Source organism: Macrobrachium nipponense, chromosome 18 (genome assembly GCF_015104395.2).
Source record: "Macrobrachium nipponense isolate FS-2020 chromosome 18, ASM1510439v2, whole genome shotgun sequence".
NCBI lineage: Eukaryota > Metazoa > Arthropoda > Malacostraca > Decapoda > Palaemonidae > Macrobrachium > Macrobrachium nipponense.
The window spans coordinates 50,593,109-50,616,851 of record NC_087211.1 but is presented as its reverse complement, the minus strand read 5'-3'; the positions used below and the strand labels follow the sequence as shown (position 1 = coordinate 50,616,851).

The 23,743-nt window shown below is 36.3% G+C and overlaps 1 protein-coding gene across 1 annotated transcript in view; it reads left to right on the top strand.

Moving 5' to 3' along the window:
* LOC135196579 (uncharacterized) overlaps positions 1-23,743 on the top strand; it is a 266,337-nt gene that overhangs the window by 52,012 nt on the left and 190,582 nt on the right. The gene's annotated exons all lie outside the window — the stretch shown is intronic.

Here is a 23,743-nt window from a genome sequence, read left to right as displayed (position 1 = left end):
TACTGGGAAAGACTACAATCCTTAAAATTATATAGTCTAGAAAGGAGAAGAGAACGCTACATGATAATTCAGGCATGGAAACAGATAGAAGGAATAACAGAAAATATCATGGAACTAAAAATATCAGAAAGAGCAAGCAGAGGTAGATTAATAGTGCCCAAAACTATACCAGGAAAAATAAGGAAAGCACACAGGACATTAATCCACTACGCACCAGCATCGATAATGCAGCGTCTATTCAATGCGTTGCCAGCTCATCTGAGGAATATATCAGGAGTGAGCGTAGATGTGTTTAAGAATAAGCTCGACAAATATCTAAACTGCATCCCAGACCATCCAAGATTGGAAGATGCTAAATATACCGGAAGATGTACTAGCAACTCTCTGGTAGACATTAGAGGCGCCTCACACTGAGGGACCTGGGGCAACCCGAACGAACTGTAAGGTCTGTAAGGTAAGGTCGAGTTGTGGCGTTTTCGTCAAATTTACGCTTTTTTTTATTCGTTACCTTCCTACCATTCGATCTCTCGGTGTTATATGGCCGCCGGCGTTTTCTTCCTCCTCCTCCCCCCCTCCCTCCCGCCACACACACACACACACACACCTATACCTTCGCCCTTTTTTGTCAGGCTAACGAGACGGGGTGTGTGTGGGGGGTCATTACGCTTGCCTTCCCGTTGTATTTCACTAAAGGAAATTAATGGAAAATATAAAATCTGTAGCAATTGCGATATAGAATGATGATGTCGTCCGTGACCTTGATTTTCACTGGATCGTTGTCGCTGTTGTCGACACATCACCGGAAGTGTGAAAGATGAAACGAAATTTTCCGACGATGGGATTGGAAGCGTTTTGTTCTGAACCCAAGTCATCTAATAGTACTTTTTATTCCGTTTCATTTCGGAAGAAAAGTATTATAAAGAATATGGAACTCTATTTTAATTGCCTCAGGACATAGTCTACCTATCTTGAGTGTCGTCTTATTCATTGAACGAGGTCAACTTGACTATGTCTTTTTGTCTCTGACCCTGTGCAATACGCTCTTCAATTTATAGTTTGAACCCTATGTTAAACTTATCTTATGTCTTCCATATTCAAGATGATGTCTAAAAGATTATTTCTTTGGGAGATCTAGCACATGTTGTTACTGGTATGGTTTAGATAGTCTTCTTCTTTCCCACTGTTATCCCCACATTAAAGGGTCGGTTGCCTGATGCGCCTTCTCCACTGCCTGCTATCAGAGGCATCATCCTCCACCAAACCTCTTCTCTCCTATCATATCCTTCCAACACCAATCATGGTTTATTGTTTGGCATGCCCTTTCTGTCATCAACCGCAGTTATTGGAAGTGGCCCTCGGCTTTGACTAAGGAGTCCACCTGTAAGGCAGTAGTTTCCACAGTTATTGGCTATGGGCCTAGCCTTTTACTGAAAAGTAAGACTGCAAGGCAGCAGTTTCCAAAGTCACTGGCAGTGGACCTAGCCTTTTACTAAAAAGTAAGACTGCAAGGCATCAGTTTCCACAGTTATTGGCAGTGGGCCTGCCTTCTACCAAAAACTAAGACTGCAATGCAGGAGTTTCCACAGTTATTGGCAGTGGGCCTAGGCTTTTACTAAAAACTAAGACTGCAAGGCAGCAGTTTCCACAGTTATTGGCAGTGGGCCTAGCCTTTTACTAAAAACTAAGACTGCAAGGCAGCAGTTTCCACAGTTATTGGCAGTGGGCCTAGCCTTTTACTAAAAACTAAGACTGCAAGGCAGCAGTTTCCACAGTTATTGGCTGTGGGCCTCGCCTTTTACTAAAAACTAAGAATGAAAGGCAGCAGTTTTCAAAGTTATTGGCTGTGGGCCTAGCCTTTTACTAAAAACTAAGACTGCAAGGCAGCATTTTCCACAGTTATTGGCTTTGGGCCTAGCCTTTTACTAAAAACTAAGACTGCAAGTCAGCATTTTCCACAGTTATTGGCAGTGGGCCTAGCCTTTTACTAAAAACTAAGACTGCAAGGCAGCAGTTTCCACAGTTATTGGCAGTAGGCTTAGGCTTTTACTAAAAACTAAGACTGCAAGGTAACTGCTGTCCTTTTAGTCGCCTTTTACGACGCGCAGGACCTACGGTGCTAGTATTCTTACACCCCTACCACAGGGTCGTGTATTGTTACGATAGTGATAATCTGTGTTTAACAAAAAACCAGTTTATATCCTCTTTAGTGAACTGAATGTAGCAAAGATAATCTGAAGGTAATGACATTCACATATAGCCTTGTCCTCGTCCAAACTTGTGAAATAGAAGTTCCTTTAAGTGGGCATCTGAGCAGTACGTTACTTCTCTTATATTTGGGTCGTTGTTTTGAAGGGTTATGTACACTAGTATATATGTTGATGCACATATTGCATCCTTATGTGTAAGCATTACATTTATTATGCTTGTTATTTCGGAAGAGACACGTGCCCATTTGTTTTAGAAAGGAATTGCTCTTCGGCCAGAAGGTAGTTGCAGGAGCCACGAATAGATGCCAAGGTTCATTCACCTTGTGTATCTTGAAAGTGCCTTTTCATGGTCACTTACACACACTCACGCACACACTTCGTCCTCTCTCTCTCTCTCTCTCTCTCTCTCTCTCTCTCTCTCTCTCTCTCTCTCTCTCTCCTTTTTTACTTGTATAGTGCCAGTCGCTTGTCTCTTTGACGTACCCGCCCTTTTAAGAGAACGCGCTTTTCTATCCATGTAGGATTTCCATTTTGCTATTGTCCTCCTCCTAGCTAAGCCCTTTCATGATTTGAGTTCCACTTGTCTTGTTTATTTCACGTCAGTCAACTTTCCTATAGCAGCATCTAAAATGTCCGGACTCTATTATTAACATTTTTGTTAGTATCATTACTATTGTGAAAACTTCGTTGCACTACTGTGCAGTGGAAAATTAGTATATGAAGTAACAGCAAATATAACAACTAGGGGAATTAGACAGGAATACAACATATCACAGACAAAAAAATAACATTTAGATGAATAACTAAAGTAAGACTTGAATATAACAGCATATACGCCAACAGTGGATCCAGGAAGACGGTTCACATTGCTGTAGTAAAGGTAACAAGAAAACTTCCGCCACTGATTAATCTTTCTCTCAGGTTCGGAGGTTCCACGTCAAGGAACACAGGGTAACCCTGGGGAAATATCCTCAATAAATCTTGCCAAGGCATAAGTACCACAGGGCACAGTGTGAAGGTCGTTCGTTGGGAGGAAAGACAATAACCACACATCGGCTCATTCTGAGGCGAAAAGGTTGCGTGCACACCGTGAGCAGTAGCATGATGGAACAGTCCTTTTTTAGACATAATTATTTGAACACTACAGACTGCTTTTCCACAGCATGGAGCAATATACACTGATAACACTAAAGTTTATTACACACACATTATATGTGTGTGCATGCATAATTATGTATATTATCTATATATATATATAATATATATATAATATTATATATATATATATATATATATTATATATATATATATATATATATATATATATATATATATATATATATATCTATATGTGTGTGTGTGTGTGTGGTGTGTGTATATAGATATATCATTATATAATATATATATATTGTGTAATACAAAATGTCGGAAAAAAAAAAAAATATCTTTGGTCCAAGACGTAAGTTTTTTACACAACATCTGGAGAGTGCACAAATATATTTCCACTTTCTGTTAACACTAATATTTTCTCGTATTCAGTATCGTGCACAACACCGACGACCAATTTCTGGAATGAATCAATCATTGCAGCTACTGGTCATTCATACTCTATCACTTTAGTCACTCTTCGCCTTCCCAAATTTCGAACTCTTGTTATGGATTGACTGTCATATTACTGTCCTGCTTCTATTCACACACACACACACGCACACACACGAGACAGAAGCATGATTGATTCATATAGTAGAGATTTTTAGGTGCATATTTTTGCGAGGAGTAAGCGAAATTCGAAATCCAGTAAGAAGTACATTTGTCATTTCAGACATATCTATGCTAGAATTATTTCTAAAACAATGCAAATGTGTGAGGAGAGACAATTCATCAAACTAGCTCTACTGTAAATCCAGCTTTAGGTCGATACCAAGGCAGAAAGCATTTTTTTTTTAACCTTCCTTGCATTAGAAACTGGGTGTAGTGGTTAGAACGCTCACATCACAAGCAAACCAGCCCAAATTCAATTTCCTGGGAAGGTTGAGCGATTCAAGCAAGTCGTGCTTAAATACTCTGCCTGAACGTTGAGCCAAGGACATGTAATTAGTCGACTTGGTGGGTTTTATCCAGATTACAGAAAGTTATAGGTAAAGCAGTTTCATCCTGAAAGTCTTGATGTTAACCTAAATATATGTATGTATATCTATATATATATATGTAATAGCTGACATCCCAGCGCTGCCCGGGAAAACTGAATGACGGTCGATCATTTGCCTTAGGAAGGACGTAACACTTGGTGGTGTTTTTAATTAACATGTTTATTTAAACCATGAACTCAATATATATATATATATATATATATATATATATATATATATATATATATATATATATATATATATATATATATATTTGTGTGGGTATTTCCAATAGACATCTCATAACAGTTAACAGTGTATGTCCTTTGAGAAATAATAGGACAGCATTCACTGCTGCGCATGTAACTTTAATAGTGAGCCATAGATGATAAACTCCATTTTATTACCCGAAAAAATTGTATATACACAGTCCTATATCTCTGCGTCTAAAAAGAATAGAATAAATAAAAAAACAGAACAGTATATTAGAACGTAAAATTAATGTTTACCGTATGTGTGCATTCACTTGTAGTAAAATTAAATTCGTATGAATATTGAAGACGGAAGTTGTCTTTAAGAAATCATATCGTTCCTAGCTCCAGTTTAGATTTTCTTTAAAAAAATAGATATATAATAAATAAATAAATAAATAAATAAAATGAAAACAAGCGAATGGAATAAGTTAGAATATACCTTAGACATGAAGACTCCTTCTCATGTTTTTATATAAAAGAAAAAAAGATAGAGAGAGAGAGAGAGAGAGAGAGAGATAAAGTGGGAAGAAAAATAGGAGAGAAAAAAATGTGAAAGTGCCACACACATTAAACTCTCTTGCTTCTTTGACTCTTGTCGCATCAAAGGTTTCTTGAGGTTGAACGCGAAAATGGGGCTGTCTTCGAAGGTTGGCCCAGACTTTTGCAGAGGAAGAGGAACTTCGACAAATCTGGTGCAGATATTTGGTTCCTGGAAGCTGACCCTCGACGTCGTCGTCGTCGTCTTTCGCTCCTGCGTCCTGGGCTGTTTTGCGTCTTTGGTTTTTATTGCTTCGGGGTTTGAGTCGTAAGCGTCGAGTACTTTCGTGTCTTTGGTTTGTACTGAATTAGCACTTTTACGATCTTTGGTTTTTTATTTATTGGATCTTTGGTTTTTTTAATGTATTCGGCAACTTTTTTCATCGTCGATTTTTAATGTGTTGGGTCTTTAGTTTTTCATATATTAGGTACTTTTGCATCTTTGGTATATGATGAATCTGTTATCAATTCTTAGATTTTTAATTTATAGGGTACTTTTGCGTCTTTGCTCTATCATTTTCTAGGTGCTTTTCCATCATTAGTTTGAATGTGTTTGAATTATGATGCATTGTGTACCTTTTTGTTTTCGGTTTCTCTTATATTAATATGTTAACCAGATTAACCTTCTTTCACAAGTGTTCTTATAAACTGTCAGTAATCTGTGAGAAAAATGCAGTCCAGTTTTATTAAAGGACTGGAAGTGTTACTACTATGAGATTCAGGGCCTCTGTAACACGGTTTTTTCGCAATAACTTTTTATTTATGCATTTCATAAATATAACGCTTATTCAGAATACACATTATATCTAAACATAAATTTTGACTGTATTCTGCATTACGTAGGTTGAATAAATTTGGTACTTACAACGTAAAAGTGACTTTGTTTTGAAGAGGGCCAACTTACTCAGAGAAAAGGTTTCGAACGCACTCGTTACGTAACTTATGTCAGCATTTCTTCCCTCTTTCTCGATGGATGATTGGCTATACGTAACAAAGGCTATACCTCTGACAACAATGACAAACAAATTTAAATACAACTAAAGCAGCACACCTTTATGAACTCTGAACCTCTCCACTGATAATTGCCATAATGAACAAACCAACAAAATATGTTAATAAATACAAAAACACTTCGATTATTAGTCTAACTCCCAAAATAAGTTTCCTAAGAAATTACAGTCTGCTTTTTAGGTCACAATCAGATTGACAAGATGTAGGGAATAGTTGGTAATTACCAAAAACATAGTAGACAAGCTTGATTTGATAACTGCTATATCCAATGTCAAGCAATTTTTATTTATTGGCTATCTACCTATTTACTGAAAAAAAAATAGCCGGTACCGTATTTTGGCTTTAAACCTTCACCAATAATTATCGTCAGAATGATAACTTCATGAGGCTCCACCCACTTTGGCCTCGTTATAATTCAGGATAACACTGAAGGCTATCATGGGCATTGTTGGATTAGAAAATTTAACTTCTGGCTATAAAAACTCATTTCTCGAGTAGTTGTAAGAAGTGCTAAATGATCCTCAAGGATCCCAGCAGTTGGCCTAAACGTTTAATTCATGTGTATTACTGCTATACTGTTGCGGCACTACTGCTACAGTAGTATTACTACGCTAGCACTGATACCCCACCCACATCTATGTATCGTTCCGCCATTCATAAAGTCTTTGGGTTTCAGAGCCGATGGAACAAGGGGAATGGGTTTCCGTTTAGTGGATGGGCGGCGCAACATTTCGTCAAAAGATGTTTGCTTTGCTTACGTAATGAATGTTTTTCGACTCTTGGCTCGTAATCATTGGCCATGGCGTCGGCTAGATAATTTTTACTCTTTAAAAATTAAAACTATCGGGTTTAGGTTATTGATAATGCTGACAAAATTTGTGTGTGGTTGTAAAATATACATATGTCAACTTTCAGCTACATCCGATGCTTTGACAAGGAGCAAAGTCCAAAAAACCGTGTTACAGAGGCCCTGAATCTCATTGTAGTTCCTGAAAAAGGGAGTCGTGGGGAAACTCGAACCAGAAAATGATCAAGTACTTAGGATTTTTACTCTCGTAATACACTTTCTCATTCCATTAAACTCCATTTGTCAAAACCACTGCCCTAGAACAGACAAAAAGGGGTGGCAGCTGAAAGAGAAGTGGAGCAGCCCATGTCATACATCAGGAAATGAGCATGGCTTTATGTGCGCATGTATATATGTGTATGTGTATGTGTGTGTGTGCGTATATGTAGATAGCTGAGGGGGTAGGCGGCTGTTATCAACCAAGGAAGACGTCCATAGTAACGACATTTCTTGATTCGCAATTGCTGACGTTTCAAGACATCTGTCTCATTATCAAAGCTGGGATAAATAAAAATGTAAATATGAAAACAGACTCATACTTAAAATTACAATCAAAATATAAAACAGTTACATGAGAGAAAAGACAAAAATATAGAAAACCGTTACCATTGGACGAGGTACAAAAGCAGAGTGACATCAACAAAGAATTCCAGGCCGGGGTAAACTCACGTCAAGTAAACAGTTGTTGAGGTATTTTGGTTACTCAATCTTGGTACTAGGAGTTTAATAAAAAGAGATTCAAAGATAGGAAGAGAAGAATCGGAGACTTTGGAAAGGATTTTAAAATTTCCAAAACAGAAAAATTTCGTTCTCACTCATCTCAACTTGCACATAAAACGTTTAATAATCTAACTACAAGATGGACTCCATTCCTTAAGAAAGAAGATTTACAAATTCTGAAAGCCTAAGTAAAAATGAAAATATAAACATAACGAAACCCGATAAAGGTAAAGGTGCGGTGTTGATGAACAGAACTGAGTACATATATACAAAAGGTTGAAAATATTCTAAGGGATAAATCTAAATTCAAGAAGTTAGGTGACCCTAATTTCTCCACAATCTTTTACCTGTCAAGGTTTAAATTTTTATAGTCATTCCTGTTTTAATTTCAAATTAAACTCATTGGTTACCGTGTTCCACAGGGCTTTTACTGGAACTTCCAGCTGGTCTGGTTTCGATAATGAAATAACTTTTGTATACAAATACTTTTTTAGACAATTGTTACCCTTCCAGACTTTTTTTTATACATGTTTAAACAAATTTCTGAATAATAAATATATGCCCAAATTACAGATAACTACAGTGCCTAAGATGAGTTTTTTTTGCCAGTCTCCCTATAATTCATGATGACTCTTTTTACTACACAGAATAACCTAATTCAACAGTAGGCACCTGCCATTAGCTGTAAATTGATTCCGGTTAATCCTCTTGATATTAAATCATTATTTCAGTACAAAGACAAAAGTAGCCCTCTTATGACATCAAGCATCGTCTGTTTATTTTCTTGCCCCCAATGTATTCAGGGAGATACGTGGGTGCCTCACGCGGCCTACTCAAAGAGCGAATTGATTGTCATAGAGGGGTCATTTTTAGAACTGGAGTCATACTATCTAACCAAAGTTCTCAAAATTTCGAGAACACGCCAGAAGATGTAAAAGAGAAATTGATTAAAATGATTTCAAAATACTTTCCAAAGTCCCCAATTCTTCGCTTCCTACGTTAGAATCCCTTTTTATTAAACTACTAGTACCAAGAATGAATATCCAATCTACCTCAACAACTCTGTACCTGACGTGAGGTTACCCCGGCCTGGAATTCTTTGTTTGTCACTCTGCTTTTGCACTTCCTCCAAATGGTAACGGTTTTCTATATATGTGTTTTTTCTCTCATATAACTTTGTTTTATATTTTTTATTGTAATTTTAAGTATTAGTCTGTTTTTATATTTATATTTTAATTATTCCAGCTTTGATAATGAGAAGACGTCAGCAATTACTAATAAGGAAATGTCGTTACTATGGACGCCTTCCTCTGTCCTTTGTCCTATATGATGTAGGATATGTGTATATATATATATATATATATATATATATATATATATATATATATATATATATATATTATATGTTATATATATATATATATATATATATAATATATATATATATATATATATTGTATGTATGTAGGTAATGCAGGTTTGTGTGTAATATTGTTATGTGCCTTTGCTTAGCAGCTATATTGTAAATTCTTTTTTAATACGAAAGGCAAAAAAGAAGCTTTATTTTCTCAACACTGTTACTATATCTGCACGAGTTTCTAAACCCCACCGTTTTGAAGAATATATGATCATCCAACTCGCCCTAAAATAGGAAAGAGTTCGTCCTAAACATATTGCCAAAAATCCGCCTCTCTTCCCGTCCGGGCCCCCCACCACCCCCCCACCCCAACCCTAATCCCCCGAAAAAAAAAAAAAAAATCCTTAAAAGCAAGGTTATAAAGAATATCCCTGGTGATTCAGGAAGGTCCTGCCTTTGGCGGACAGGAGATTCTCGGAGATCAATGGGGATTCTTAGAAAATTCATCAAGATCCAAAGCCTTTTTGGAACTGGGCCAAATGAGAAGAAAGTTAATGGGAAGGGGGGGCGATGCTGCTGAAATATATAGAAGAAGTTTGCAACAACTATATATATATATTATTATATAGATAATATAAAGATTATATTATATATTGTACATTTTATATATATATATAATTATATAATATATATATACTCATACACATATGAACACATACGTATAATCTAAAATAGATCATTCTTTTAAGTCCTCAGCCAAATACTTGTTGTATCCAACCTGTGCTTACTTTTCTTGCATGCTTGGATATACATATGCTATATTTAGCTTGCAACATTATTTGCCTTATATTACCAATGATTCTCTTTAAACTTTTGGGTATATGATTTATATGTGTATATATATATATATATATATATATATATATATATATATATATATATATATTATATAGAATATTTATCACATCACCGTGATTCATATAAATCATTCGAGCTACAAATGTCCTTTAATATCTAATTCGCTCTACCTCGGAATTTATATATTTTCATATATGTACCGAGGGGGAATTTTTTAGTTGATAATAATTTCGTACCCCCATGGGGGGTACGAAATTATTATCAACTAAAAAATTCCCCCTCGGTACATATATGAAAAATATATCAATTCCGAGGTAGAGCGAATTAGATATTAAAGGACATTTGTAGCTCGAATGATATAATATATATATATAATATATATATATAATTATATATTTATATACTTTATTATATATATATATATATATATAAACCAATATACATATATATATATATATATAATATATATTATTATAATAATATATGTATAGTATAAAGGAAAAAGACGGGCAAACATGGTTCAGATACAGATTTATTCTATTTTATAAATTTAGGTCAGCGTTTCAAGGCGTTGAGCAAATGGCTGAAAAGGGAGGTACTATGATAAGATCTTGCGAATCTTAACGAAGGAACAAGTAAGAAATTCATGACAGTAAGTCAGGAGACTAGTCAGAATTAATTTCTTGACAAACTAAAATTTGAATGACGTTATACCCTTCTTTTCCAGTATGTCATTCTCTGCGTTCTCCGGTGTTTCCTTAGTGGTTGATCTGCCTCAAATTAAAAATGAATTTGTCACCACAACCGAAGTTTCATTGGGCAGAGAGACCCTTGGCGGTCAATTGGATACACAGTGGTACTGCCACTGGGTTTGGTCTGTACTAGGATAGATAATCCCCAAGGAGTGCCAATCGCGATTGGTATATGAGGCCATTAAAGATAGGCAGGGCTAGCAACCTCATCCAAATATACTTGTTGCACTTTATTCAGCCCACTAGGAAAAAGGTATTTAGATAAAATAAATTGATAAAGATAATAGCAACATTAGTGTAGGAAAGCGATCACTGAAACGTTCTGATTTATTTTTCTTACCAATAATTATTGTTGAAAGAAAAACTTGATTATTGATGATGAGGGAGATAAAAGATTGGAAGGATGGGGTCTGACCCAAAAGGAAGCGATAAACCTTTTGCTCTTAAGAAAGGAAAGGAAATACGAATTGGGAACAACGGAAGAAAGCTCAACACGAAACTTACCTCGATAGACAAGCGAGAGAAAGTCCTCGTGGAAAAATACGTAAGGAGAAGAAGAGAAAATTCTTTTGAAATTGGCCATTGCTACTTGTTCATGAAAGTACATCTCTTTAGGTGGACCTTTTGCGCTCTTCAGTGACTATACTTGTGTCATCTTCAAGGTCCAGTCTCAAGAATACATTTCAGAAGAGAAGTGCATCTGCCATGTTATGTTCTCTGACACTTTACATGCAAAACCACATTTTTATTGTATTGTTCGTATGGCGGATACTCTTGAGCTTAGACCTTACATGAGTATTAATGGAGTAAATTCATTTTTCAGTTTTTCATATATATCTACTTCTCAAGGATGGTCCTCAGTTTAAAACAAAATTGACCCTTGTAATGAAATACATTGTGTAATCCATATTTTTATTTTTCTGTGGGTAATAACTTCCACTTTTAGAATTGTCTTTGGTCACTCCTTGGGCAGCCTCGCTTACTAATAGATTAATGTACAGAATGATGGTCCCTTTGTCTGATCTTCATATTTAACGCTACTGGTAAGAGATGAATATGAATATCTTCTTGTGCGTAACTGACGACCCCAGTTTTCACAGAAAGCAGTCCATTTTGTTTCCAAAATAAATATGCTGTCTTAATTCTAAAGTGAATTTTGTGCAATGAAATTAGTTTCTTTCAACGCAGGTACAACATACAGCAACTAGAAAGGGCAATCGTGTACACCCAAATACTTAGCAATATTCACGTCCTCTTCCAAATGTAGCTAAAAGCTGTCGATTCTTTGAGCTGTACATCAGTGACCATGAGAATGAACAAAGTGGTTAAGTGACCCTGAACCCTTTACGAAATCCTAATCAGTCTTCACCTGGGGCATAAACAATCCGGTCAAAATCTGTCTGTTAGATTCACAGACAAGACGAGCCGAGAAGCGCCTCAGTGGCGTGGTTGGTATGGTCTTTGCCTGCCACCTCGGTGGTCGCGAGTTCTATTCTCGGGCATTCCATTGACGGGTCAAAGGTGTGTATTTCTGGTGATAGAAACTCACTCTCGACTTGGTTCGGAAGTCACGTAAAGCCGTTGGTCCCGCTGCTGAATAACCACTGGTTTCATGCGACGTAAAAACAACCATACAAACAAACAAGACGAGCCAAAAAAGATTACCTCCTTGAGAGAGAGAACGAAGATTCCATTTAGAGCAGAGATGTTGGACGTGCTAATTGTTACATTATAATTGCCATTCATTGTAAAGTCACGTTGTTTCAGACGCATTCCTCTCGTTCAGAGACTCTGAGAAAGGCTCCATTCTTGTCAAATTCACCGAGGGCTTAATAGAGTATTGCACGACATCCTCCATTATGTGTCAGTCATCAGTGGAGTCGGATCTATTTTCATTCCATTGTGATGGTCGCCTTTCATGATTTTCTATTGTCTGTCACACGTGGGTTTAGTAAGCTTAAGAATGCGTCTCGAACCTTAAAGATCTCTTCTATCCACGATCAAAGCTTTCTCTCTCTCTCTCTCTCTCTCTCTCTCTCTCTCTCTCTCTCTCAAGCCAACCTGGCCACAAACTACTTAATCTTACTGGCTAGTCATATTGATTGACTCGGAAAGGATGGGTGATTTTGTGCTCTTCAGATATAAAAATTAAAACCCAAACCGATGATGTTACCCTCCTGTTTTTCAGGTCGAACGAGAAATTGCGGCGCAGTATCCAAGAACCTTATAATAGCCTTTGAACTTCAACTATACAATCTCCCTTTTGATTGCTCTGTGCGGTTGTGAATAGATTTGTTTGACTATGGCTCTACCTTTAAGCTGAACTGATGAACATGATCTCAGTTGTGTGAGGTTGAGCTGCAGCCTAGCCTTTCCCTTAGTTTTTTTTTCTGCGTGGGTACAAACACATATTAAAAGTAGTAGTCCTTGAACAACCTACCTTACGAGATGATCGCTGCTTCTATTGTGAAGAATCTAGTGACCAATAGTCATTAACCGGCTGATTAAAATTTAACTTTTAATGGATCGTCTTGAGGGTTAAATCCCGGACGTCGTATCTAATGGATCGTCTTGAGGGTTAAATCCCGGACGTCGTATCTTAACCTGGAAAGGAGAGGATGCTCGAATGTTAGTGGAACTTCCAACGGCCCACAGCAGTCTAGTGCAAGCGGCGATAGGTCATAATGAACCCCGGAAGCAGGCGGCTAAGCAAGACTGCTTTCCCGGTAGACGCTAATTCTATTTTTGATTATTCTGCGTATTTTTTCGACCGAATTCCGGAGCAAAATGACGTCTTGCAGTAGGATGGTATTATTTAGTTAGGAATAAATTATTCTAATTAGGTTCGTGCATTTTTGGGCAATATTTTCGCCAAATTATTCGTGTAGGCAACTGTGAGGTAAAAGTTTAGTTAATCATGGGAAATAAATATATAAGAGTACGAATGCTTAGGCGTTTTTTATATATTAAATCGTTTATTATTCTTGAAGAGAAATTGAAACACGTTTTACCCTTATTCATAAAATCATTATTTCGGAATGCCAGTTACGGAATAATATACTTTATTCTTTTCCCAGAATCATTTATTTATTCATTTTTTATTTTTTTATTTTTTTTATTTTTTTATTTATTTTTTTGCATCCCTTATCGATGGAATTTAATTTATTTACTTATTTGTTTTTTTGCATCCCTTATCGATGGAATTTTTCCGGTCAATTAGTTAACTATTTGTCACTATCATGTAGAGTATACATTATTTTTAGGCAGTGTAAGGAGTAAACTACGAGGACGTAAACATCTTGGCCAACTGTCAGGGCCTTAATCACAGTACTTGGCACGAAATGGGTAAATAAACATATCCTATCACACGGCCAAAGGGCGCACTTGGTTACAGTACCTGGCTGGCGTCTGCCCTTACTGCCACACAACCTTAACTGTGGGGGTCCTGTTCGTACTTCCTCCACATCCTATCATATGGAAACGAAGAGTGTGACTCGTCAGACTCAGGAGCCGTCCCGTTCCTGCAGGATTTGAACAGTATGCCCAAGTTGATCCGCACTGCGTCAATCAGGGAGGGATAAAGAACGTGGCCAAATCTTCCATGCCTTAGATTAATAACGTCTCGTGTCTTGTTACCGACATGCTCAGTTGTTTAGCTTTTTTAGAATGTTTTACCAGCTTTATGGATTTTATGGGCTTGCAATCTATTTATTTATTTATTCAGTAATGGTGTATCTTCAGTAAGTGCCCGCGTACTACGATTTGGCTTTATCACATGCAGTATAAGATGATTTGTGGTTTCATATATCATAGTATAATATACAATATATATATATATATATATATATATATATATATATATATATACATACATATATATATAGTATATATATATATACATGTGTGTGTGTGTGTGTGTGTGTGTATATGTACTGGTAATCTTCTTAGGTACGAAGATATGGTAATTCAGTTGTATTCCACATAGGAAAATGAAAATGGTTTATCTCAGAAAATGCCCAACAGTTTCGTCCTCCAATGGACCTCTTCTTGGAGCGTTTATTGGAGGAAGAAACTGTTGGGCATTTTCTGAGATAAACCACTTTCATTTTCCTATGTGGAATACAACTAAATATATATATATATATATATATATATATATATATATATATATATATATATATATATCTGTGTGTGTGTGTGTGTGTGTGTGTGTGTGTGTGTTATATTTAGCCTTAATCAACCAACAAAATAAAACTTCAGTTTTCCTCCACACCCACTGAATATCGAACGTAGTCATTCGAGCATAATACAATTTTTTATGACTACTGATATGCGTCTGACTTTTCCATGCAGCCTCACGATGTAGTAAAAATACTAGTAAGGCGAAACATATGTAAGGGCTCCCTTCCTTAGTAACATGAAGATCCACTACTCTGTTTTTTATTTTTGTTTATTTATTTATTTTTTATTTTATTCATTTTTTTTTTTTAATAATTTCATACTTCGTTTGGAACAGAGGGTTAATAAGGATGGACATTCTAGGATGAAGAGGTTGCGATGGGATAAGGTTACTCAACAAGAGTTTGAAACTAAGAAAAGTCTAAAATTCCACACTCTTGCAATGTAGTATATCGATTATATTATTTATCTTAAAAAAATGGTTTCATGTGATTTGTAGGGTTAGGTCTTCGTGGCGCTTTATATCAGAGGCATGGTTTCCGACAGCAAATTTGAGAAGATTGGAGTTGCAGTAGGATGTCGGAAGATGTCCAGATGTATGGATGTGCTTTTTTGAGTTGGCTTCGGTGAAAGAATTGCAGGAGAAATCACTGACAACACTCCTGGATTTTCTATTGAAAAGGAAAATGCCCTTTTTTGGATTCATGTGATGCACTTAGTATATCTTGTGAGAGGTGAACAACGAAAAACATTTCCTAGTGTGGAAGATGTAAGTATGACCTAGATATGACCGACATATCAGGTACTCCCTTTTATTTTCAGCAGTTTACAACCAAATTTAAAACTGCCAAACTAATTGACGTTGTTTCTGACACAATATGTTTTTCAAAACATTGTGATCCGAGATCAAAGAGAGATTATTTTGTTCTGTTTTATTGTGAGTGAAAAATGTCTCTTATTTTCCTTTTGTAACGACCTATAATTTAGCTATTGACTGTACTAGTATATCCCTGTACTGAATAAGGAGATTTATAGGCAGTGCCAAGATTCTGTCGTTGCTAATGTCTGTGTGTGTTTCGCCACGTGTCATGCGTGTGTGTCTATAATATTTATACATAAGTATTTACAAAGTAGGCATATGTAACATTTCATGTTGGAGATTGTAATATATTTATACATTTATTTATCTATATATATACTATATGCATAAATATTTTGTTATACATACATACATACATACATACTATATATATATATATATATATATATATATAATTGTGTATAGACGTCATCTGTTACGAAAATTGAGTTGATTTTGTCATTATAGAACTACTTCTTCCAAAAGAGAGTAAGTAAGTCAGTAAGTAACTCACCACCTCAGAGGTTCCCCAATTACGAATGAGAGATTGATGAAGAAGAAGAAGAAGAAGGAGTAGGAGTCTTCACGGGGACTCCGTGAGAGTTTCAGAAGTCGATTTCTATGATTAACGGCGTTTTTATCACTGGCAGGGCTTTCGTCCGCGGAGCTCCGGGGCATTGCAATGAGGGAAGGAATCCTTTTTCTGCTTTCTTTCTTTTTTGTTGTCTTTTGGAACGCTTTCCGATTTTTATCTCGTTCGGTTGTTTGTATTCATCATGGATATTTTTTTTTCTTTTTTATGGACGTATGACTTTTAATCATCGTCAAATATTTCTTTTCGGTTGAGTTTTGTTTTGCATTTACGATGGCACATGATTGATTTTGGTCATGACTTGTCGTTCATTTTATTTCATAGTGATGTGAGTTTGCTTGTTTCGTATCGTTGTTTACTTTTAAATCAACTTTATTACTGTTGTTATGTCCCTCATTGTCACTCGTTTTATAATTGTTAATTTTGCTCTTTTGTTCTTCCTCTCAATCCTAACTCTCTCTCTCCATCATACTCTCTATCTCTCTTTCTCCTCCTCCTCTCTCTCTCTCTCTCTATTTCAGGTACTCTCCCAATTCAGGAGACTAATCATTTGTGTCCACAAGACTGAAACCTTCTCATATGCATTTTCTTTAAAGAATTTGTTGATGTTTTCTTATTGTTATTATAGCATTACATTAATCTCTTCATTACCTTTGACATCAGTATCCTTGTTAGGTTTTAATTGTTACTCCTCGTTTTCTCGTTGTGCTTGTTTTTTCTTTCTTTCTTTTTTGCCATTAAGAATACTTAATTTTTTTAAGTGTTATTTCATTTCCTTGACCTGTCATAAGCATTCATTATTTTCGTCATATATGTTTGCGTGATTTCAACAGCTTCGCAGAAGTACTCTCGAGAATTCGTGAAATGTTTCTGAAGAGTGTTTTTTAGCCCCTGTTTCAAAAACGAATACGTACATTCCTTTGGTCATGGGTATTCAAAAGCCGAAGTTATGGCCTCGGGACATTTCAGGCGGATTTTAACCAGTATTTTGGATTGTTGATCATTCTTGTGTTTGCAAAAATGCAATGTGTTTGGTCAGAATATTTATAAGGATTGCATTACGTTCAAAGGCTTATATCTCATGTCGTTTATTTTTATCTTTTTATGTACAGTATGGAAAAAGTTATATCAAGGACTCGAATCTTGTAAGTCTCTCTCTCTCTCTCTCTCTCTCTCTCTCTCTCGCTCCGGGTCTGCTCCTCTCATCTCTCTCGCATCTCTCTCTCTCGCTCTCTCTCTCTAACAGCTCCTCTCCTCTCCCTCTTCTCTCTCTCTCTCTCTCTCTCTCTCTCCCCTGGTGACCTTTATTGTTACCTTTTATTTGCTATTGATGGACACCCATAAATACATTTCTCTCTTGTTTAGATTTATCTTTAGATTTAGAGTTAGAGACGATATTGTATGCACTCCATACGAAAGATTGCTCGATGGAACCAGTCGTTCTTTGCTATCAAGCAGTTCCTTAGTCTTATTCAGTGACCTTGTATTAGCCGCCAAATCAGCGCTTGTCACATTTGGTGCACGAAAATCGTTAGTGGGTTACCTCGCGTAGGGACTTGGTTCATTGTTCTGTTTTACCGGACTCTTTAAACCCTCCATTCCACAAGAGAGAGAGAGAGAGAGAGAGAGAGAGAGAGAGAGAGAGAGAGAGAAATGGTTATATAGTAAGTAAATGAGTTACACTTGTAATTAGGACAGAGCTATTGAGAAATGGCAATAGAGAGAGAGAGAGAGTGGTCATATAGTAATTAAATGGGTTACATTTGTATCTAGAACAGAGCTATTGAGAAATGACAGGAGAGAGAGAGAGAGAGAGAGAGAGAGAGAGAGAGAGAGAGTAATGAATTGGGTTACATTTGTGTCCAGAACAGAGCTATTGAGAAATGACAGACAGACAGACAGACAGACAGACAGACAGACAGACAGAGATAGTAATGGGTGCGTAAAAGTTTCGACAAGGTTTACATAAGAGGGAAATCGGATCCAGATATGTACCTGCGTATCGAATGTTTATGTACCAGCATTGTTTGTATGTTGTCGGCAGTGATGTTCATAAGCTCATAATATACCATTGTTTCTCTTTCCTTCCTGGGATTTTGACTTCATATATATATATATATATATATATATATATATATATATATATATATATGTGTGGGGTGTGTGTGTGTGTGTGTGTGTGTGTATGTATGTATGTATGTATGTATATATATATATATAATATATATATATATATGTATATATACATACATACTACATACATACATACATACATACTCACACAGGTATTTTAGAGATTGTTAGTGATCTTTCTGTGAAGCTGTATGGTAGCATCCTACATTTTTGCTAAAGCTGGGTAGATTAATCCTATTCTGCATTTCATGTGCGCGTTTTATTATTCTGGTATGAAGTTTCGAAATGTATTAATGGAGGCAGTGAGAAATGACATTTGGATTCATTGTTCGGTCAAAACGTTCGACCCCAAAATTCTCAAAATAATGCCGCTCGTATATTTAGCCCTTGGAAGGTCAGTACATTTTGACAAAGGGTGCTCAGCTGTTTTTGTAAATAAGCCAAAACGACATTTTAATTTTACCTCAGTATTTTGAAATATTCCGTTGTATTTTAAATTAGCTAATATTATGATACCGAACTGTATGTAAGATCAACTTATCATTAGTGAATTTGGCGAAGGTGTCATATTATTTCCTTGGTGGTGGTAGGAGTTTTGGTTAATGGCCGATAACGTTCAAATCGTAAATAATCGAAATACAAGCTGAATGGAAATTATACTTCATCAATCAGAGAGACAGAGATTAAGTGGCCAACACCACGAAGACTGAACTCCGACAACTGAAGAAGCATGGGCTCCTACTGTGTTATGAAGACTTGAAAACTCCCGTCAAATGACAACATGTGGGAATTGGAGGAGGACCGTGGAAGGTTTGAAATACGTCTGCACAAAGTGAGTGAGATCTTACAAGGACGAAAACCCGAAGAGAAAACGGGGGGAGAAGCAATCCCATAACATTGTATCTCGCACTGGAAGTTCCCGAGTATCCTGTAGCAAAATGGTAATTTCCTTTTTTGTGCTTCGAAACAGTGTATACATTGTAACTGCTTTGATAACCTGTAGCTTGTTCATTGTCACTTGTGCTATGAAGAGAAATGTGTACTAATCAGTGGGTGCCTTGTACATGACCCTTTTCTCAAATGAAAACAATCTTCTATGTTGCATTTACAGAATCTCATTGGGGCAAATTTAAATTGGTAGTTTCCTGACTAATCTCCGTTACTTGTATATCCATATTAGATAGTAATGGAAAATCAGAAGTGATTTCTTATTTTATCATATCCTGATTTTCTAATATTCACCAATCGACGAATTTATCAAGTTAGCGCCATTAAAGTGTAGTGAAGTTACCGATTCTTAAGTAATTGCATGCATAATCTCTTTTAATTGGTATGAGATGTTTATTCACTTTCAAGTGTGTTGTACATTGATGTAAAGTTATTACTCTGAGATTTTTAAGCAAAATTTGAATATTTACTGAAATTTTGTCGCTTAGATGTTGCAGTCCCCCCCCCCCCCCTCCCCCTCTCCTCTCCTCTCTTCTTCCTTCCCCTTCTCCTTCTCTCTCTCTCTCTCTCTCTCTCTACTCTTCGTCTCTTCTCTTCTTCTCTCTGCTCTTCTCTCCTTCTTCTTCTTCTTCTTCTTCTTTCTTCTCACTTATTTGCCTTTTCCGTTGAAAACGTTCTTATCCTATTCTTTATTTCTTGGTGTCTTTTTATAAAACACATCTCTCTCTCTCTTTCTCACTCTCTCTTTTTCTCTCTCTCTCTGTCTCTCTATCATTTATTTCTGTCGAAAAGCTATTATCCTATTCTTTAAACCTTTGTGTACTCTCTCTCTCTCTCTCTCTCATTTATCTGCTTTTTCCGTCGAAAAGCTATTATCTTATTCTTTAAACCATGGTGTACACTTCTCTCTCTCTCTCTCTCTCTCTCTCTCTCTCTCTCTCTCTCTCTCTCTTTCTTATTTATTTGCCTTTTTCCGTCGAAAAGGAAAATACTTTAGACCTAGTATTTGTGAACGAGATGAATTATGTTAAAGAAATAATAGTTTATAATGCGAGTATTTCAGATCATAATGTCATAGAATTAACCAGTTGTTCATTCCAAAGCAGTGAAAATAGAGATAAGCAAGAAATGAAAAAGTGGGAAGGATATGGAAAATACACTTCTACAGTAAAATATAAATGGTCAGAAATTAATGAGAATTAAACAAAGATTGGGATAACATTTTCGTAAGTGATGACATAAGGGTAAATACGGAGATATTATATAAAATATTGGAGAAAATAGTGGATAAATATATACCGAAGAAGAAAAGTAAACATCATACATGCATACCAAGAGACAGAAGGATCTTGTTCCAGAAAATCAGAAAGTGGAAAAAAGGTCTTGCAAAAGAAAAAATGCATGGAAAGTTATAGAAACTAAAAAGTAAGATAGAAAATGCAGAACAAAAGATTATACAATCAAAAGAAAATGAAAAACGGGACTTGGAAGAAAAAACCCTATTAAATATCAAGCAAACCCCAAACTATTATACTCATGTGCGCAAGAAGATGAATAAAAGAAGAATGAAAAATAGGCCCTCTGAGAATTGAAGGGAGATTAACGAATGAAAAAAAGGAAATTTGGCAACATAACTGGCAGAACGATATAAGAGAGAATTCACCCCTAGAATAGATAATGAAGATAATGATATAGAAGTAAGGGACGAAAATAGTGAATATTTAGCTGACATAGAAATTAATGAAGCTGATATTGTGCAGGCAATTAATGAAATTAAAAATGGAGCTGCTGCAGGGCCGGATGGAGTCCCTGCTATTTTGTTAAAGAAAGTAGTTCATTCTATCGCAAAGCCACTTGCAATATTATTAAGACAAAGTGTAGATACAGGCAAGATTTATGATGAGCACAAATTAGCATATATCACCCCTACTTTCAAAAGTGGATCAAGACTAGAGGCAAGTAATTATAGGGCTGTGAGTCTAACATCACATATTATGAAAGTGTATGAAAGGGTAATGAAGAAAAATATTATGAAACATTAATAAAAAATAATTTGTTTAATATAGGACACAACCACGGTATTTCGTACCCGGAAAAGTACAAACCCAACTGTTAGTCCACCGTGAGAACATATTCAAAAATATGAAAAGCGGAAATGAAACAGATGTGGTTTATCTAGACTTTGCAAAAGCTTTTGACAAAGTAGACCATAATATATTAGCAAAGAAAATTAGAAAACACAATATCGTAGATAAAGTAGGAAGATGGTTAAAAGAATTTTTACACAACAGAAAACAGATAGTTATTGCAAACGATGAGAAATCGGATGAAACCAAGGTAATATCCGGTGTGCCACAAGGTACGGTGCTAGCTGCAATATTGTTTGTTATTATGATTGAAGACATAGACAGTAATGTTAAGGATTCGGTAGTGAGTAGTTTCGCTGATGACACAAGAATAAGTAGAGAAATTACTTGTGATGAAGATAGGAACGCTCTACAAAGAGACCTTAACAAAGTATATGATTGGGCAGAGGTAAATAGGATGGTATTTAACTCTGATAAATTTGAATCAATAAATTATGGAGACAGAGAAGGAAAGCTATATGCATATAGGGGACCTAATAATGAGACAATCACAAATAAGGAAGCAGTTTAAAGACCTTGGTGTGATGATGAATAGGAACATGTTATGCAATGATCAAATAGCCATTCTGTTGGCAAAATGTAAAGCAAAAATGGGAATGTTGTTACGGCACTTCAAAACAAGAAAAGCTGAACACATGATTATGCTTTATAAAACATATGTTCGTAGTCCACTTGAATATTGCAATATGATATGTACCCACACTATCAAAAGGATATTGCACAAATAGAGAGTGTACAAAGGTCCTTTTACAGCTAGAATAGAAGAAGTTAAGGACCTAGACTACTGGGAAAGAATACTAAATCCTTAAAATTATATAGTCCTAGAAAGGAGAAGAGAACGCTACATGATAATTCAGGCATGGAAACAGATAGAAGGAATAACAGAAAATATCATGGAACTAAAAATATCAGAAAGAGCAAGCAGAAGGTAGATTAATAGTGCCCAAAACTATACAGGAAAAATAAGGAAAGCACACAGAACATTAATCCACTACGCACCAGCATCGATAATGCAGCGTCTATTCAATGCGTTGCCAGCTCATCTGAGGAATATATCAGGAGTGAGCGTAGATGTGTTTAAGAATAAGCTCGACAAATATCTAAACTGCATCCCAGACCATCCAAGATTGGAAGATGCAAAATATACCGGAAGATGTACTAGCAACTCTCTGGTAGACATTAGAGGCGCCTCACACTGAGGGACCTGGGGCAACCCGAACGAACTGTAAGGTCTGTAAGGTAAGGTAAGGTCCTATTCTTTAAACTTTTGTATACACTTTCTCTCTCATTCTTTAAACCTTGGTGTACACACTCTCTCTCTCTCCTCTCTCTCTCTTCTCTCTCTCTCTCTCTCTCTCCTTCTCTACGATCTCTCTCTCTCTCCTATTTATTTGCCTTTTCCGTTGAAAACCTATTATCCTATTCTTTAAGCCTTTTCCGTTGAAAACCTATTATCCTATTCTTTAAACCTTGGTGTACATTCTCCCTCTCTCTCTCTGAGTATGTTATCTGAGTTCACTCAGAAACTGTTGCATGCCGTTCTGAGTCATCATGTCACCGCTATGTCAAGGGTGTAAAATCTTCATCTTTTATTATCTTTACTCATTATTTTATGTCTTCCCACTCGGAATTCAATCCTTCCAGTAACATTCATCATCCTACGTTCATCCTTCATGGTCATCAATTTTCAAGAACTTGCAAGAAAGCCTTTTTCCATCCTTCATCTTTCACGCTGAATCTTCATTGTCCATATTTTTTCGTGCGATTGCACAAAGAAAAAAGTTTTTTGGTCCTTCATAACCTCTTTCATCCTAAATAGAAATACACTCGTTCCTTCATCCTCCACGGTCATCCTTTTTCATTAACTTGTAAGGAATGCAATTCTCTTTTCATCCTTTATTCTGGAACAACCATTATCCATCCTCTTCCATTTACTGTAGATTCACATCACCCGTGCATCTGATGTCTGGGTCAGTCCCTTATGACACTCCTGATATGCTGTTGATAAGCCAATCACAGGGATGGAAACTTTCAGTCTCTCGAGAGAGTCCCACCTCTCCTGAAGGATACTTTTGAAAGACGTATTCCTCAGGAGAGGTGGTATTTACATCCTGCCTATGTGAACTCTCGAGAGAGACTGAGAGTTTCCAGCCTGCGATTGGCTTATCAACAGCCAATCAGAAGCGTCGTAAGTGACGGGCCTAGACATCGGA